At 50.2% G+C, this 16,561-nt stretch overlaps 1 long non-coding RNA gene across 1 annotated transcript; it reads left to right on the top strand.

Annotated features, from left to right (window-relative positions):
• The first annotated feature begins 966 nt into the window (after positions 1-966).
• LOC123357425 lies at positions 967-15,677 on the top strand. Its single transcript, XR_006575553.1, has 3 exons — positions 967-1,052; positions 2,053-2,153; positions 15,595-15,677. It is a non-coding gene; the product is annotated as an uncharacterized LOC123357425 (long non-coding RNA).
• Positions 15,678-16,561: the final 884 nt, after the last annotated feature.

Raw genomic sequence — 16,561 nt, 5'->3', positions numbered from 1 at the left:
GGGGCGAGGAAGGAAGGGCAGGACTTGGACCCGTTCTGGGCATCTCCAAAAGTATATAAACCTGGCAACCCTGAGCTGGAGCCCTGGTCACTGCCCATCTCTCTCCTTACAGGGGGGGACTCTGTGGGGCAGGGTGCTGCTGGGGGTTTATTCTTCCTTTAATGGCTGTGGAAGGGGGAAGAGGGGGAGAATTTGCTCCTCTGTTCTCTGCAGCGGGATTATTTCCAGGGCTGTAACAAAACACAAGCTAGCAGAAGGGGGAAGGGATTTCCTGCAGGATGGATTCCCAGTGCAGCTCCCAAGCTGTGCCCAGGGGATTTAGACGCTTTAGCGGCAGGTGATTGACACGTGCTGGGTCCCACCCCCAGCGCTGAACTGACCCGCGCTCCCTGCATTCTCCGCTGGGGGCTCCTTGGTCTGATGGTTCAGCAGCACCAGCCCCGCCCCCGCTTTTCCCCTGGGGAGACCCGGCCCCTCTCCTGCCCCGTCCGGGCTGAGGCGGGTCCCGCTTCCCCGCGTGTCCCAACCCCCCTGCGTGGCCACCCGTTCCCCGGCCCCCGCCCCTGTGTGCGGCAGCGGGGCCATGGCCGGGGCCGGGAGCGCAGCGCGTGGGGCGGGGACACGCGTGGGGCGGACACGCTCCTGCCGGGCGGGGTCGGGGCCGGGGGCTGTTCGGGGCCGGTTATTACGGGGGGGTCACGAGCCCCCCCGGCTCTGCCGCTCCCCGGGAACAGGCGGGGGCGGGGGCGTCTGAGAGACACCGGCTGGGAGAGGGGGCGGGGCCGGGGGAAGGATGAGCGGTGGGGGGAGGGTCAGGGACCTCCCTTCCCTGGGCTGGAGATGGCGGAAGCGCCCCCGGGGCAGGCTGAGAGATGTAGTTCCTCACACTCCCTGGACAGGAAGTGACGTCGGAGAGGGAGGCGGAGCCGGAGCCGGACTGCGAACGCGCGCGGGGCCGTTGGCGCCTCTCCCGGAGCCAGAGAAGAGTTTTGTGTCTCCCGGCTCTGGGCATGCGCAGATCGGGGGCGGGGCGGAGTGTGATCAGCTGCTGGGTGAGCGCCGCGCGGCTCCTCCCTTGTGAGCTGGGAGCCCGGGCGGGGCCGCGGGGGGGCTGGGAAAGGGGCGGGGGGGGGAAGTGTCGGTGCAGCCCGGACATGGCCGGGGGGGGGGAGGAGCCGGTGACCCCGGGGAGCGGGGAGAGAAAGGGGGGGGCTGAGATCCCCTCGGATTTACCGCTGCCCCCCCCGTGGGGACCCCCGCCCCCCCCGCTCTGCCCCCTTTCTCCCTAGAGAGCCACGAGCAGCCCCCAGGGTGACCCCCCCTCCCCCAACCCCTGAGAAGTTCCCTGCCCCCCCCCGATTGTGCCCCATTTTCTCTCCCCTTCGCCAGTGGCCAGTTCAGAGCTCGGGTTTGGGGGGTTTCCCCCCATTTTCACCTGCAGGGATTTGTCCTTGTGCGGGTGGGAAATGGTTCCCCCGAGTGATTCCTGAGCTGAGCAGAGGGTGAATGGGCAGAGGCTGGGGGGGCCCTGAGACAGGGACACCTCTGGGGTGGGGGGGGCCTCTCTCTGCTGGCAACGGGGCCTGGGAAGGCCCAGGAAGAGGAGGGAGGAGCAAGTGTCCCCCCAGGAGATGGCCCAGCCCCAGGTTTCCCAGTCCAGCTACTCCCCCCTCCCCCACCCTGCCCAACCCAGCACCCCCCCCCCGTTACATTCCCAGACCCCCCCAGCCAGTGACTTTCTCAGTCACAGCCAGTGACCTTCTGACTCCAGCCCCCTCCTTTCCCCGATCAAAGCCACATCACCCAGGGCTCCCTGCCGGCCATGGGAATGTGAGGCAAGAAGAATCCATCCCATTCTGTTGCTGATTCAATATCGCTGTATAATCAAATTTCTCCTCTTTTCTCTTAAATGGTTGAATGGTAACATAAAATTGCCCCAGATGTTAATGTTTGTCCCTTATATTGGCAAATATTTAGTTTGTGCCCCATTTTCTCCTCTGTTCTGAAATACTGATATTGAATTCTCAAAAATCTTCCCGCTTTTCTCTCCAGGTGTGTGACTGAGATCAGGGCTCTTATCGTACTGAGCGTGGCCCTGTTCTGCCAGGTGCTGAAGAGACCCCACGTGAGATCAGACCCCCCTGTTGTGCCAGGTAAAACTGAGACCTGGACCGAGATCACGGCCCCCCCTTGTGCCAGGCAGTGCACGACTGCAGCCCAGATTGCTCCCTCCATTGTGCGGGGCACTTGAGAGACCTCAACTGAGATCTCTGTCCCCGCTGGGCCTTGCACTGCACTGATCCCAACCCAGATCATGCCCCACCACTGTAGTGGGCACTGCACTGACCCTGACAGAGCTCCTGGCCCCACATTTTGCCACGCGCTGCAGGGGCCCTAAACAAAATCCGGGATCCTGTAATGCCGGGAGTTGCAGAGCCCCCGACTGAGATCAGGCCCCCTGTTGTGCAGGGCTCTGCACAGACACTGACCGAGGTCAGGGTCCCCATTGTGACAGGTGCTGAACAGACACCAAGGGTATCTCTACCCTGCCGTTAAACCCCCGCCTCCAAGCTGGCCCATGGCAGCTGCCTCAGGCTCACAGGGCTCAGGCGAAGGGGCTGGTTAATTGCAATGTAGATGTCTGGGCTCGGGCTGGAGCCAGGCTGTAGGACCCTGCGAGGTGGGAGGGTGCCAGACCTTGGGCTGCAGTCCCAGCCGGAACATGGACACCACAGTTAAACAGCCCCACGGCCTGAGCCGGGTGAGCCCAAGTCAGCGGGCACGGGCCAGCCGCCGGTGTCTGACTGCAGCGTAGACGTGCCCACAGGGACAGAGAGGCCTTGCCACAAAAAGCTCAGAGGCTAAATAGGCCAATGGTGGGAGGCGACTCTCCATTTTACAGATGGGGAAACTGAAGCTCTGAGAGCTGAAGTAATTTGCTCAAGTTTCCATGGAGAATTTGGGGCAAAACTGGGAACTGAACCCAGATTGTTAGAATTCTTGCCTGTCCCCTTAACCCTAAGCCCAGCGTGTGTGTGTACAGCTTGTTTTGGGATGTGTCTGCCTTGCATTGGCTTCCAAGGGAGGCTGTGGCATTTCCTTCACTGGAGGTTTCTAAGACCAGGTTAGAGATACACCAGTCTGGGAATGTCTAGGGATACTTGGTCCTGCCTTAGCACAGGAGGCTGGAGTAGACGCCCTCTCAAGATCCCTTCCAGGCCTACACTGAAATATTTCTGTTTTGTGCTGTGCCCTGTTCTATGCTGAGCTGTTTTGCATGGTGCCATTTGTGACTGCACCATCTTGTGTTGCATAGTTTTATGATGCATTGTTTTGCCTCAGTGTGTTTGGTGCCTGTGTCATGCTGGTTTGAGTTGAGCTCTTTTCATTGTGTAATTTGGTCCTAGAGTGTATTAGTGAGCATTGTGTTGTTTTCTTTTCCTTTGTATTGTCATTTTATGCTGTGGTTTTTTTTTTCCTGAATTGCCTGACATGTTGTGGGTTTTACTCTGTACTTTGTGTTTTATACGTATCTATTTCATAGCATCAGAGACATGTAGTGCTGGGCAGGAGCTCAAGATGTCATCAAGTCCAGCTCTCTCTGCAGGGGCTTGACCAAGTCTATGTAGATTCCCTCTGACAGAGCTTTGTCCTACCTGCTTGTCACGGAGTTCCCGGGCGATGCTCTGGAACTGCTCCTCACGAAGCCAGTCAGGACTTTGGGGAGCCTCCTCTCCCTTGGAGCAGACTGTCTGCAGAGTAAGAAGCTCACACGGCTTCACCTCCTGGGTCTCTCCTTGGAGCATTCAACATATGCCCCTCTGTGTGCTTCCCACAGCGAGCCCGCCCAGGTGGGGTCCTGGGGAAGCCACAGGGTCCTGCCCCCCCACTTCGCAGTCAGACATGACTCTTAGCCAGCCAGTAACACAGAGGTTTATTCGATGACAGGAACACGGGCTAAAACAGAGCTTGTAGATACAGAGAACTGGACCCCTCAGCCGGGTCCATTGTGGGAGTCTGGCTCGCTGGGCCCCAGGTCTGCCCTCACTCCTCGTCCCCAGCCAGCTCCCAAACTGAAACCCCCTCCAGCCCCTCCTCCTCTGGGCTTTGTCTCTTTGCCGGGCCAGGAGGTCACCTGATCTCTCTGTTCACCTTTAGCTATCCCCTTGCGGGGGGAAGGGCCCCAGCCATTTGTTGCTAGGACACAAAGTGTCGGCCATTTATGCACACTGGAGACTTAAGAAATGCCTAGGGGAAACTGAGGCACCCACACAGTATTCAGAGGAAACATTAAGAAGAGCCCCACTTCATCACACTGCTCTTAAAAACTTCCAGGGAAAGAGACTCCACAGCCCCTCTTGTAAGACCATTCCAGAGCTGAGCAAGGACTGTCCCTCTCTGTCTGTGCAGAGCCCAGCACAACGCGGGTGCTGATCTCAGTCAGGGTCTCTGCCGTGCGCAGCATGATGGGCCCTGAGCTCCAGCAGTGTCTGTGCAATGCAAGGCACAGTTTATAGACTCACAGACTTTAAGGCCAGAAGTACTAACCCTTCCCTGTGTCTACTGGAAATACCTCGCCTGATTCATCCTAGGACGGCATTAGCCTATTTCACGGCCACACCACACTGGCAGCTCATAATTATCCTGTGATCAACCAATGCACTTAGGTCTTTCTCCGCCATCACTTCCAACTGATAAGTCCCCCGCTCATTGCAAAATTTCTTGTCAATAGTCCCTAAGTGCATAATTTTGCAATATTAATTTTCATCCCATTTCTATTACTCCAGCTTTCAAGGTCATGCAGTTCTTCTGGTATGATTTTCTTGTCCTCCATAGTGTCACACTCCCACTTTTTGTGCCAAGGTCACTAATAGAAATGTTGAGTAAGATTGGTCCCAAAACTGATCTCTGAGGAACTCCACTAGTAACCTCCCTCCAGCCTGACAACTCGCCGTTCAGTATGACTCTCTTGTAGACTCCCCTTTAACCAATGCTTTATTAACCTTTCAGTTCTCATATTAATCCCCATCTTCTCCAATTTAACGACTAGTTTCCCACGTGGAACTGTATCAGATGCCTGTATCAAATGCCAGGTTTCTCTGGCACCATCTGCTGTGTGTAACACCATGTTTTATTTATTTATAGTGCTGAAGGCTGGAAGGAACTGTTAGCAATGGCTGAGAATAGCCATGTGGAGGTTGGGGAGGGGATGGCAGACAGTGGGGAGGTGCGGGAGGGGATGGGATGTTGGAGGTGTATCTGGGATTTTGTTTTGTAGGAGTCCATGTCTCTGCTCCCTGTGGCCGTGGTGCCTTCCGTACCAAAGCAGCACGTCAGCAGAGCAGACGCACACACCATAGCTCCGTCTGGAACACGCAGCATTCGCTGCCAGACGGGCTGGGCGATTTTTCACGGGCCCAGCTTGATATGCCTGGCTGGGGTGGGTTCAGTTGGACGGGAGTCTGGGAGTCTGATAGTTTGGGATGTTCCTTTTTGCATAGTCAGTTCTTTCTCTTTATTGTTTTACCCCCACCTATGCCTGATGCCGCTCCCTTCTTAACTTGCTTTGGTTATTTCAGTTCCAGTTTGTAAATGGGATCTAAGAATTGCAAAGCGGAATGAAAGATAAACAAACAGAACCATTTGAATTTTGGCACATAGCTGGTAGAACGATACCTCGTGAAGGTCGGCTGTAATTACCTGGTTCCCTACAGCATTTTCTGGTGGGGCGGATAAAGCAATGTCACAGAGCCAAAAGCACTTTTGAGGGCCAAAGGGCTAAACGTATGAGAACTGAACTGACACCTAATTTCCATTTTTTAATGCCTAAAATTTTGACACTCCCTCTCACCATCTTTTTTTTTAAAGTGATGCACAGCACAAGACAAGTTAATTCATGAAAGCACACCAATTATTGACTGCTTTGTGTTGCATGAGCATCTGATTAAGCACCTAATTAAAACTGTACCACTGTAAGTGGAAATGCATCAACCCAGCTTAGCTCCAAGGTGTTTAAATGTGAAGGAAAAGTTTCTAAATTAAATACATGGCAGGGTGTTTAATGGGGGAAAATACATTGAAGTGCCTCTACTTAGTCCGGTTGGACAAATTGGCTCCCAGTCCCACATCAGCTGTGCCCTCTGCCAGCCTAACCGATTTCTACTGCAATTCTTCACCCCCCTCGTCAAGGCAGGGGGTTGGCGCTGCAGCCCCTAAGGTACCTGCGTTAATCACTGTCTCACACTGGGGCTATTTAGATTTCGGGGAGCGTGTCAGAGTGTCACCGTCTGATCATGCTAGTGCCCTCAGCAGAGCTCCCAGACAGAAGCTACATCACGAGGGGGTTACGGTACTAAGAGTAAAATACATCACAGGGAGGGTGTAATTATCCTGAAATGAAGCATTACAGTCCAGGAAGTGAAGGAATTCAAGTACTTCATTACTTTAAAGGACACTTGAAAGGATTGGATCGTTATGAATAACTTGCAGTAAATGTTGATTTCACTGTACGCACACAGATGAAAAACTATTTCTATAGGTAATATACAGAAATGCTTCTGGAGAAAGTCGAGTTTGATTTAAGGATATTTACACTGTATATTTTGCGTGTGACATTGACAATTTCTCTTTGAACGGTTCTATGATTTGACTTTTGGAATCGCAACAGTTACTGTTGTTAAATAATTGTTGTCTGATGACCCCCATAACTTCCCACAGCTCTGAACATTGAAATTGTAAACATTGAAAAAAGGGCTTAAAAATAAATATCGCTATCAATTGAAATTAACAGAAAGAAATAGACTAAGTGAATTTTGTCAAACCCACTTAACAGCAATTGCAATATGCTAGGGGATGGAAATTCACAGCTAAGGCACCAACCTTAATTCTGCCCTGTAGTGACACCAGGCAATTGCTGTAGGGCTACGAATTAGGCATTTCAGTGTATAAAGTTCCAGATTAGATTATACCAACTTGTAAAGACACATGAGATCTTTTCTCAGAATATCACCTTTACTAAGTTGCTTTTTTTATTGGTGATTCCCAGAAGTCAATAGATGAATAACATTCTATCAGTTATGAAGTGGCCATTTCATATTTCTGGGGAGTGTCTGTAATTTTGCACTAGGGGCCAGGTCCTTGGAGAGACGGAACCTTGGTTTCATTTTAACTTCTCCATGCTCAGCAGCTTCTGGAATTTGGTTCAAAATATTTACATGTTTCCCTGGCCTGTTCTTAAAAGTGCTGCTTTAGAAAGCGGGGAAGGGCAGGAACTGACTGCAGGATCCATAGCTGAGTCCCTTAGATATTTATAGCTCAGGGGAAGGAGGACTGGGATTGGTGGGTGTCTGGGGATTTAATAATAAACACACAAATATCATTGTTCTTAGTGAATTTTCATCTTCTAATTCCCATAACCCACTAATTATCCCTGGCTGCCCCCAGCAGTCTGGAGAGGGAGAACTAGTCGACTCCTGGGGCCACTGTGGAACCTAAGGCACAAGGATCTTTTTGTGGCCGGCTCAAAGTCACCCAGAGTGAAATTCACTTCACTGGATAAATCCCTAGTTGCTGGGCTCTGCAGAGGGGTGGGGAGGTGAATTCCATTCTTGAGCATGGACCTCCCTCCAATCCTCACCCCAGTCACAGACAGTACCCCTGCCTTCCCCTGCAGCGACGGACCCACTTGATGCTGCCAGAGCCATCTGCCATGGGACCTATGGGGACAGAGGCCCAGCTCCAAAACTGCTACCCCTGCCCACAGCCCCCAAGCTGTGCTGGCGTTGCCCTGACTTTCCAGTCTGCAGATGGGTCTAGCTGTACCCAGCCCGTGCACCCACCACACACAAACTTCCTCACAACACACATCCCAGCCTGGGGAAAGACCATCTGGGGCTGGCTGCAGTCTCCCCTTGCTGCTGTGAGAGGAATGGGGTCGTTCCTCATATAGGACACAAACATACCCAGGGGCAGAAGGGAAATGTAGTTTCTTCCAGGGGCTTGAAAATGTTTGATTTAGAGTCCTGAGCTCTGTCTTCCTGTTTGTCTCCTTCTGCCACTTTCAAATCTCTTGGAGAGACAAGGTAGGTGAGGTCATTTCTTTTAGAACCAATTAAAATATCTCTCTTTGATATCTTGGGACCAACAGGGCTACAACGAGTCTTTTCCATTTGTACCCGCTTCCCCTCTCATCTCCCCCTGAGCTGAGACTGTCCCATGTGATGGGAGAATAAGGGTTCAGTCCTGTAACTGGATTGGGTCGTGCCAGCACTGACGGGAGTGAAAGCCTGTGTGCATTAATGACAGCAGCAGCTCTGGGACTCGACACATAGAAAGAAGAGATGGGAATGAGCAGGTTATGTTTGTGCCGGGTGTGAGTTACTCATGTGGGAATTCTGGGCCACTGCATACACACAGAATTCACGACCAGTGCAGAATTTTTTTTTTTTTTTGCATGAAGAAAATAAATTCTGCCTGAGAAGTGGTGCAGTTCTGCCTTTCACCCACCCTGTGGTACCAGAACAGGCAGCAGCCAGCTGGGTTCATCTTGGTGGGAAATTGTTGCCCTGAGCTATACCCCAAATGGGAAGAGAGTTAGTGGGTGCAGCTTGGGAGAGTCCTGAGACACGGCTGCCGCTAGGGGTGGGGACAGGGTGGTCATTCTCTACTGGCAAGAGGGCGTGGAAAGGGCACAGGAGGAGCAAGTGTCCCCTATGGAGACTGCCCAGCCCCAGGTTATCCAGTCCCAGACGCTTCTTCCCCCACCATACCCCAAACCTCTTCACCCTTCCAACCATCAGTTGCCAGGCTTCCCTCGCTGCGAGCCCTTCCTGACTGGCAGAGACCCTCTGAGCCAGTCGTGTGTCAGGGCTCAACCCTCTGGCTGCGTCCTCAGGGCACTTTCTTCCCCTCTCGGGGTACCATGCCACAGGGGCCCCACAAATCTACATTGCTTAGACTTTGGCTTCATAGAATCATAGAATTCAAGATCAGAAGGGACCATTATGATCATCTAGTCTGACCTCCTGCAAGATGCAGGCCACATAAGCCGATCCACCCACTCCTGAACTAATTCTCTCCCTTGACTCTGCTGTTGAATGCTCCAAATCGTGATTTAAAGACTTCAAGTAGCAGATAATCCACCAGCAAGCGACCCCTGCCCCATGCTTCGGAGGAAGGCGAAAAACCTCCAGGGCCACTGCCAATCTACCCTGGAGGAAAATTCCTTCCCGACCCCAAATATGGCTATCAGCTGAACCCCGAGCATGCGGGCAAGACTCTCCAGCCAGACCCTCTGGAAAAGGCTAACAATATCCCAACATTGACCCTTTGTACTAATTACCAGTGTGGCACATTATTGACCTATTGATTAAACCCGTTATCCTATCATACCATCCCCTCCATAAACTTATCCAGCTTAATCTTAAAGTCATGGAGGTCCTTCGCCCCCACTGTTTCCCTCGGTAGGCTGTTCCAGAATTGCACTCCTCTGATGGTTAGAAACCTTCGTCTAATTTCAAGCCTAAATTTCCTAACTGACAATTTATATCCGTTTATCCTCCTGTCCACATTAGCACTGAGCTGAAATAATTCCTCTCCTTCCCTGGTATTTATCCCTCTGATATATTTAAAGAGTGCAATCATATCTCCTCTTATCCTTTTTTTGGTTAAGGAAAACAAACCGAGCTCCTCAAGTCTCCTTTCATACGACAGGCCTTCCATTCCTCGGATTATTCCAGTGGCCTTTCTTTGTACTCGTTCCAGTTTGAATTCATCCTTCTTAAACATGGGAGACCAAAACTGCACACAATACTCCAAATGAGGTCTCACCAACGCCTTATATAACGGGACTAGCACCTCCTTATCTCTACTAGAAATACCTCGCCCTAATGCATCCCAAGACCGCATTAGCTTTTTTAACGGCCACATCACATTGCCTACTCATAGTCATCCTACGATCAACCAGGACTCCTAGGTCCTTCTCCTCCTCCGTTACTTCCAACTGGTGCGTCCCCAGCTTATAACTAAAATTCTTTAGTCATCCCTAAATGCATAACCTTACACTTTTCATTATTGAATTTCATCCTGTTACTAATACTCCAGTTTACAAGGTCATCCAAATCTCCCTGGAGGATATCCTGATCCTTTTCCGAATTGGCAATACCTCCCAACTTGGTGTCATCCGCCAACTTTATCAGCCCACTCCTACTTTTGATTCCGAGGTCAGCGATAAATAGATTAAATAAAATCGGACCCAAAACCGAACCTTGAGGAACTCCACTGGTAACCCCCCTCCAACCTGACAGATCACCCTTCAATGCGACCCTCTGCAGTCTCCCCTTTAACCAGCTCCTTATCCACCTCTGGATTTTCATTTCGATCCCCATCTTTTCCAATTTAACCAGTAATTCCTCATGCGGTACCGTATCAAACGCCTTACTGAAATCAAGATATATTAGATCCACCGCATTTCCCTTGTCTAAAAAATCTGTTACCTTCTCAAAGAAGGAGATCAGGTTGGTTTGACACGATCTACCTTTCGTAAAACCATGCTGTAATTTGTCCCAGTTGCCATCGGCCTCAAGGTCCGTAACCACTCTCTCCTTTATAATTTTTCCCATGACTTTGCATACTACAGACGTTAAACTAACTGGGTCACTTTTTTTCCCCTTCTTGAATATAGGAACTATATTAGCTAATCTCCAGTCGAACGGTACAACCCCCGAGTTTAGAGATTTATTAAAAATCATCGCTAACGGGCTTGCAATTTCACTCGCCAATTCCCTTAATATTCTAGGATGAACATTATCCGGGCCCCCCGATTTACTTCCGTTAAGCTGTTCAAGTTTGGCTTCTACCTCAGATACCGTAATGTCTACCCCCATATCTTCATTCCCATCAGTCCCTCTACCACTATTCCTTAGCCCTTCATTAGCCTCATTAAAGACCGAGGCAAAATATTCGTTCAGATATTGTGCCATGCCAAGATTATCCCTAATCTCCACTCTGTTTAAAGTTTTAAGCGGTCCCACTTCTTCCTTCTTGGTTTTCCTATTTATATGGCTAAAAAACCTTTTGCTATTGGTTTTAATCTCCTTCGCTAGGTCCATCTCCACCCGGCTCTTTGCCTTTCTCACTGCTTCCCTACACCCTCTGACCTCAATAAGGTAGGTTTCTTTGCTGATCCCTCCCATTTTCCAGTCCTTCTACGCTTTCTGTTTTTTCTTAATCACCCCTCTGAGACGCTTGCTCATCCAGCTCGGTCTAAAACTGCTACCTACGAACCGTTTTCCCTTTCTCGGGATACAGGCCTCTGACAGCTCCTGCAACTTCAACCTGAAGTAACCCCAGGCGTCTTCCGCCTTTAGATCCCTAAATATGTTAGTCCAGTCCACTTCCCTAATTAGTCGCCTTAATTTAGTAAAGTTAGCCCTTTTGAAATTGTAAACCTTAGTCTCAGATGCAATTTTGTTTATCCTTCCATTTATTTTGAACCGAATTAGCTCATGATCACTCGAGCCAAGGTTGTCCCCTACAACTATTTCCTCAACAAGGTCCTCGTTACTCACCAAAATCAGATCTAAAATGGCATCCCCCCTCGTCGGTTCAGCAACTACTTGATGAAGGAATTCATCAGCTATCACGTCTAGGAAAAGCTGAGCCCTATTATTATTACTAGCATTTGTTTCCCAATCTATGTCCGGGAAGTTAAAGTCCCCCATGATCAAACAGTTCCTATTAGTATTTACCTCCTTAAAAACATTAAAGAGCTCTCTATCCATCTCCAGGCTAGATCCCGGCGGTCTATAGCACACCCCAATCACTATCCCAGGGGACGCTCTAGTAGTTTTCTTCCCCAATGTGACCATTGCCCAAACAGACTCCGTATTATCCATTGCATTGCTAGTTATTTCGTTACATTTCACCTCATTATTGACATACAATGCTACTCCCCCACCTTTACCTTTGTTTCGGTCTTTCCTAAACAGCACATACCCTTCCATACCTGTACTCCAGTCATGGCTACCGTTCCACCATGTTTCGGTTATTCCTACGCTATCCGGTTTCAATTCTCGGACCAGGAGCTCCAGTTCCTCCATTTTGTTACCTAAGCTTCTCGCATTGGTGAACAAACATCCTAATTTTTGCTGTTTGGCTCCTCTCACCCTTTTCACCCAACTTGGTAGGGACACAGTACTACCAGTATGACCTGTCGGTCTAGTATCCGTCCCCCCCCCCCTTCCTTATACCTAACCCTCTCCCTCTGGCTATATCTGTTGTTATCCTGTTGTTCTCCCTCTCAATGTATAAATTTGGCGTGGAGAGTACCTGGACCTCTCCCAACCGTCTCCCCCCAATGTCTAGTTTAAAGCTCGTTTAATCAGATGAGCCAGCCTCCCTCCTAGAATTCTACTTCCTTCCCTACTCAGGTGGAGCCCATCCCGTGAGAACAGTTCTCTGTCCCCGAAAGCCTCCCAGTGCCCATACATCCCAAAGCCCTCCTTGTAACACCACTCCCTCAGCCAACTATTTATCATCACGATCTTGTCACCCCTTTGTCGCCCTTCCCTAGGGACAGGTAGAATCCCACTGAAGATCACCTGAGCCTCAATTTCCTTGAGCGTCTTACCCAACCTGGCATAGTCTCCCTTGATCCTCTCTAGCGAGAATCTAGCCGTGTCATTCGTTCCTACATGAAGGATGATCAACGGGTTCTTACCTGCTCCTCTTAGGATCCTTTTCAACTTCAGGTCCACATCCCGTATTTTAGTGCCCGGTAGGCAGCACACCCTTCTGTTCTCTGGATCGGCCCTGGTCACAGGCCTGTCCAACCTTCTCAGTATGGAATCCCCAATCAGATAGACCTGCCTTTGCCTGGGGACAGTGCGGTCCTTTAACCTATCCTCTGTCCCCCCTGGTTGCAAGCTCCTTCCATTCCTACCATCCCTTGTGGTTCCCCTTAAGCCATCCTGCATCCTCACTGGGCCCAAACTTGGTGCTGCCTCCATCAACTCCTCCCCGCTTTCTAACGGACTAGCCTGGCTCCTCACCTTTTTCCTTGCCCTCCCACCGTCAGCTACCACCTGCTGTACCTCTTCCTCATTCTCCAAACCTTCAAACCTGTTCCTTAGCTCTATTTCTCCCTCACTGGCTCTCCTTTTCCTCAGCCTGCTTCTCACGGTCACATGCTTCCACCACCCATATTCCTCATCTGGCAGTCCCCCCTCCCTGGACTTAGCCCCTGCTTCCCCCTGTACCTCTGAGCATTCCCCTTCGGCCACAGCTTGCCATTGCTCCATCAGCTGCTCGAACCCCCTTCTATGCTCTACCAGGGTTTCTACCTGCAGCTCTAGACCCTGGATCTTTTCCTCCAGCAGCTCTATTAGGCGGCACTTCATGCATACATAGTACTGTTCGGGTCCCCCGCTAGGACCATGTACATACCGCAGCTGCTGCATGCTCTCATCCTCGGTGTATCCTCTGCTGCTTGGCTCATGGCTGCTCTGTCTCAGCCTCGCTCGGCGTTCTTACCTGGGGAACATGGGACGCTCGGCGCCGCCCCCTTCCGCCTCCCCCTGTAAACTCCCACTCAAAGTCCCGGGTGGTGGGGCTCAGGGCCCTGGACTTCAGCCCCATGTGCTGGGACTTCAGCGAGTCTAATGGTGGCCTTGCTTGGCCCCCCTGAAACCTGCTAGTGTCCCCCCAGTGGGCCCAGGACCCTGGTTGAGAACCACTGCCTTACCCCACGAACCACAGCAATGTTCAGGTTACTGCCAGTCATAGAATCATAGAATATCAGGGTTGGAAGGGACCTCAGGAGGTATCTAGTCCAACCCCCTGCAACTAGTCAGATACTAACCTAGACACCAACTCACAAGCATTCAATAAAGTCTAAACACATTCTTACAATTCTAATACCTCTTTTAACAATACTAACATAGGTGAGTCAGACTGATTCCAGCTGTGTGTTTGTCCATGTTCAATTAAGACATGGAGGCTTTTGCAAGAGCTAACACCTCATCTGCCAGTGTCAGAGGCAGGATGGACAGGGATGGTGTGTCTCGCCTCTTTGCCAGAAGCTGGGAATGGGTGGCAGGGGATGGATCACTTGATGATTCCCTGTTCTGTTCTTTCCCTCTGAAGCACCTGGCATTGGCCACTGAGCTAGATGGATCATTTCTCTGATGCAATGGGCCATTTTTATGTTCACAGTCTGTGTGAGGAATATCTACTCATTTGGACTCACTGGGAGGCACAGAAAGAAACAAGATGTGCTGTGGCAAGAAGGCCCAGTCTCAGAACCCCCAGGGTCACACTTGCCAAAAGCTAAAACTAGGCCCAGCCCATGAAAGGGGCACTCCCAGGAGAGACTATAAAGGCTGGAGCATCCAATGTAAACCCGAGACAGCTACCTTGGGGACAATGACAGGGAGAATCCCCCAAAGTGACTCCTTTGATTCTGCTCTTCTCTGGCCTTTGGTTCATAGAATCATAGAACTGGAAGGGACCTCGAGAGGTAGCTAGTCCAGTCCCCTGCACTCAAGGCAGGGCTGTGTATTATCTAGACCATGCCTGAAAGGTGTTTGTCTAGCCTGCTCTTAAAAATCCCCAATGATGGAGATTCCACAGCCTCCCTACACAATTTATTCCAGTGTTTAACCACTCTGACAGTTAGGAAGTTTTTTCCCCAATCTCCATCCTAAACCGCCCTTGCTGCAGTTTAAAGCCATTGCTTCTAATCCTACCCTCAGAGGTTAAGAACAACAATTTTTCTCCCGCATCTTTGTAACAACCTTTTATGTACTTGAAAACTATTACCATGTCCCCCTCAATCTTCTCTTCTCCAGACTAAACAAACCCAATGTTTTCAATCTTCCCTCATAGGTCATGTTTTCTAGACTTTTAATCATTTTTCTTGCTCTTCTCTGGACTTTCTCCAATTTGTCCACATCTTTCCTGAAATGTGGCACCCACAACTGGACACAGTACTCCAGTTGTGGCCTAATCAGTGTGAAATAGAGCAGAAGAATTATTTCTCGTGTCTCGCTTACAGTATTCCTGCTAATACATCCCAGAATGATGTTTTCTTTTTTTGCAACAGTGTTACACTGTTGACTCATATTTAGCTTGTGATCCACTATGACCCCCAGATCCCTTTCCGCAGCACTCCTTCCTACGCAGTCATTTCCCATTTTGTATGTGTGCAACTGATTGTTCCTTCGTAAGCGGTGTATTTTGCAGGTGTCCTAATTGAATTTCATCCTATTTACTTCAGACCATTTCTCCAGTTTGTCCAGATCATTTTGAATTTTAATCCTATCCTCCAAACCACTTGCTACCCTTCCCAGCTTGGTATTGTCCACAAACTTGATAAGTGTAAAAGAGACTGTTACTGGGAGGGTTTCACGATTTCTCAGAGAGTTACACCTGGTGGGAGGGGGCTAGGCCTGTACTGGAATAAGGTCACTCTGTGCTTCACAGTGTGGCAGAACCTAGAATGTCCATTAGCGGGGAAAAATCCTGGGGGGAATCGGCTTGTGGAATGGATGAAAACCCCGTCTGAATTCTCTCACATTGCCCTTCTCGCCCTGACAGGCTACAGACTAACGTCCACGTTTGCTCCAGATCATCCCATCCTCCCAGGGGGCAGGAAATGGCTACAATGGAGGTGGCTCAGGTAAGAGATTATCATGGAGCTGATGGTGGGCTCTGCTTGGAGGGAGAGGAGCAGTAAATGCATAGGAGGGTGGGAGCTGCTGGAGGTGGTGGGAGGCAGGAAATATTGAGGGTGGAGAAAGGGAGGGGACAGGATGTGACAAACCTGCTGAGACTTGTGTAACGTAGGGTGTGATGGGTTGTCACCCCTAGGGTGCAGTCTGGGGGGCTTCTGGGAACCGCTGTGCCCTCTAACCCTCAAGCTGGGCTGGCCCTTTTCACACTGCTTTGCTGGAGATTGTCAGCCTCTCCAGGCCCTGTTATCACCCAGCAGGACAGCAGGTGGCGCCATACACCCAACTAAGCTACCTGAATGCTTTACCTAAGCCACTCAAGGACAGATAGAAGACGACAGCCAATTTCCCAGCTCCCCAACCTTGCACACTTGCTGTAGTATAAATTCAGAATTATACTATCTTATAGTGCACAGGGATCTCTATAAGGTAATCTCATTAATATAATTCGCCTGCCCCTCAATATGGGTAAGATGTGCACAACAAGCTTGTGCTAACCAAGCTCAGATTTTCCCCGGACACTTCATTCAAAATACTTAACACTGGTTAAGATAAAGCATAAAATGAGTTTATTAACTGCAGAAAGATCGATTTGAAGTGATTATTGTTAGAAGAATAAAGGAGCAGGTTGACCCGGAGGCGGATACGAGTACAGGCTTCTTTATTGCAATACTTGTTCCCCTCGACCCAATTGTTGAGTAAGCACTGGATTAGTTACATCACTCTCCTTTTATCTCAGTTAATATGTACACGCCTACATCCATTACAATACCCTCCAAACCCTTATTAAGTAATAGAAATACCCATACTGTTAGTATACCCACCCCTATCTA

Source organism: Mauremys mutica, unplaced genomic scaffold (assembly GCF_020497125.1).
Source record: "Mauremys mutica isolate MM-2020 ecotype Southern unplaced genomic scaffold, ASM2049712v1 000588F_np12_subseq_207375:260719_obj, whole genome shotgun sequence".
NCBI lineage: Eukaryota > Metazoa > Chordata > Testudines > Geoemydidae > Mauremys > Mauremys mutica.
Note: the sequence above shows the minus strand (reverse complement) of the source record. Positions and strands in the feature narration are given on the sequence as shown.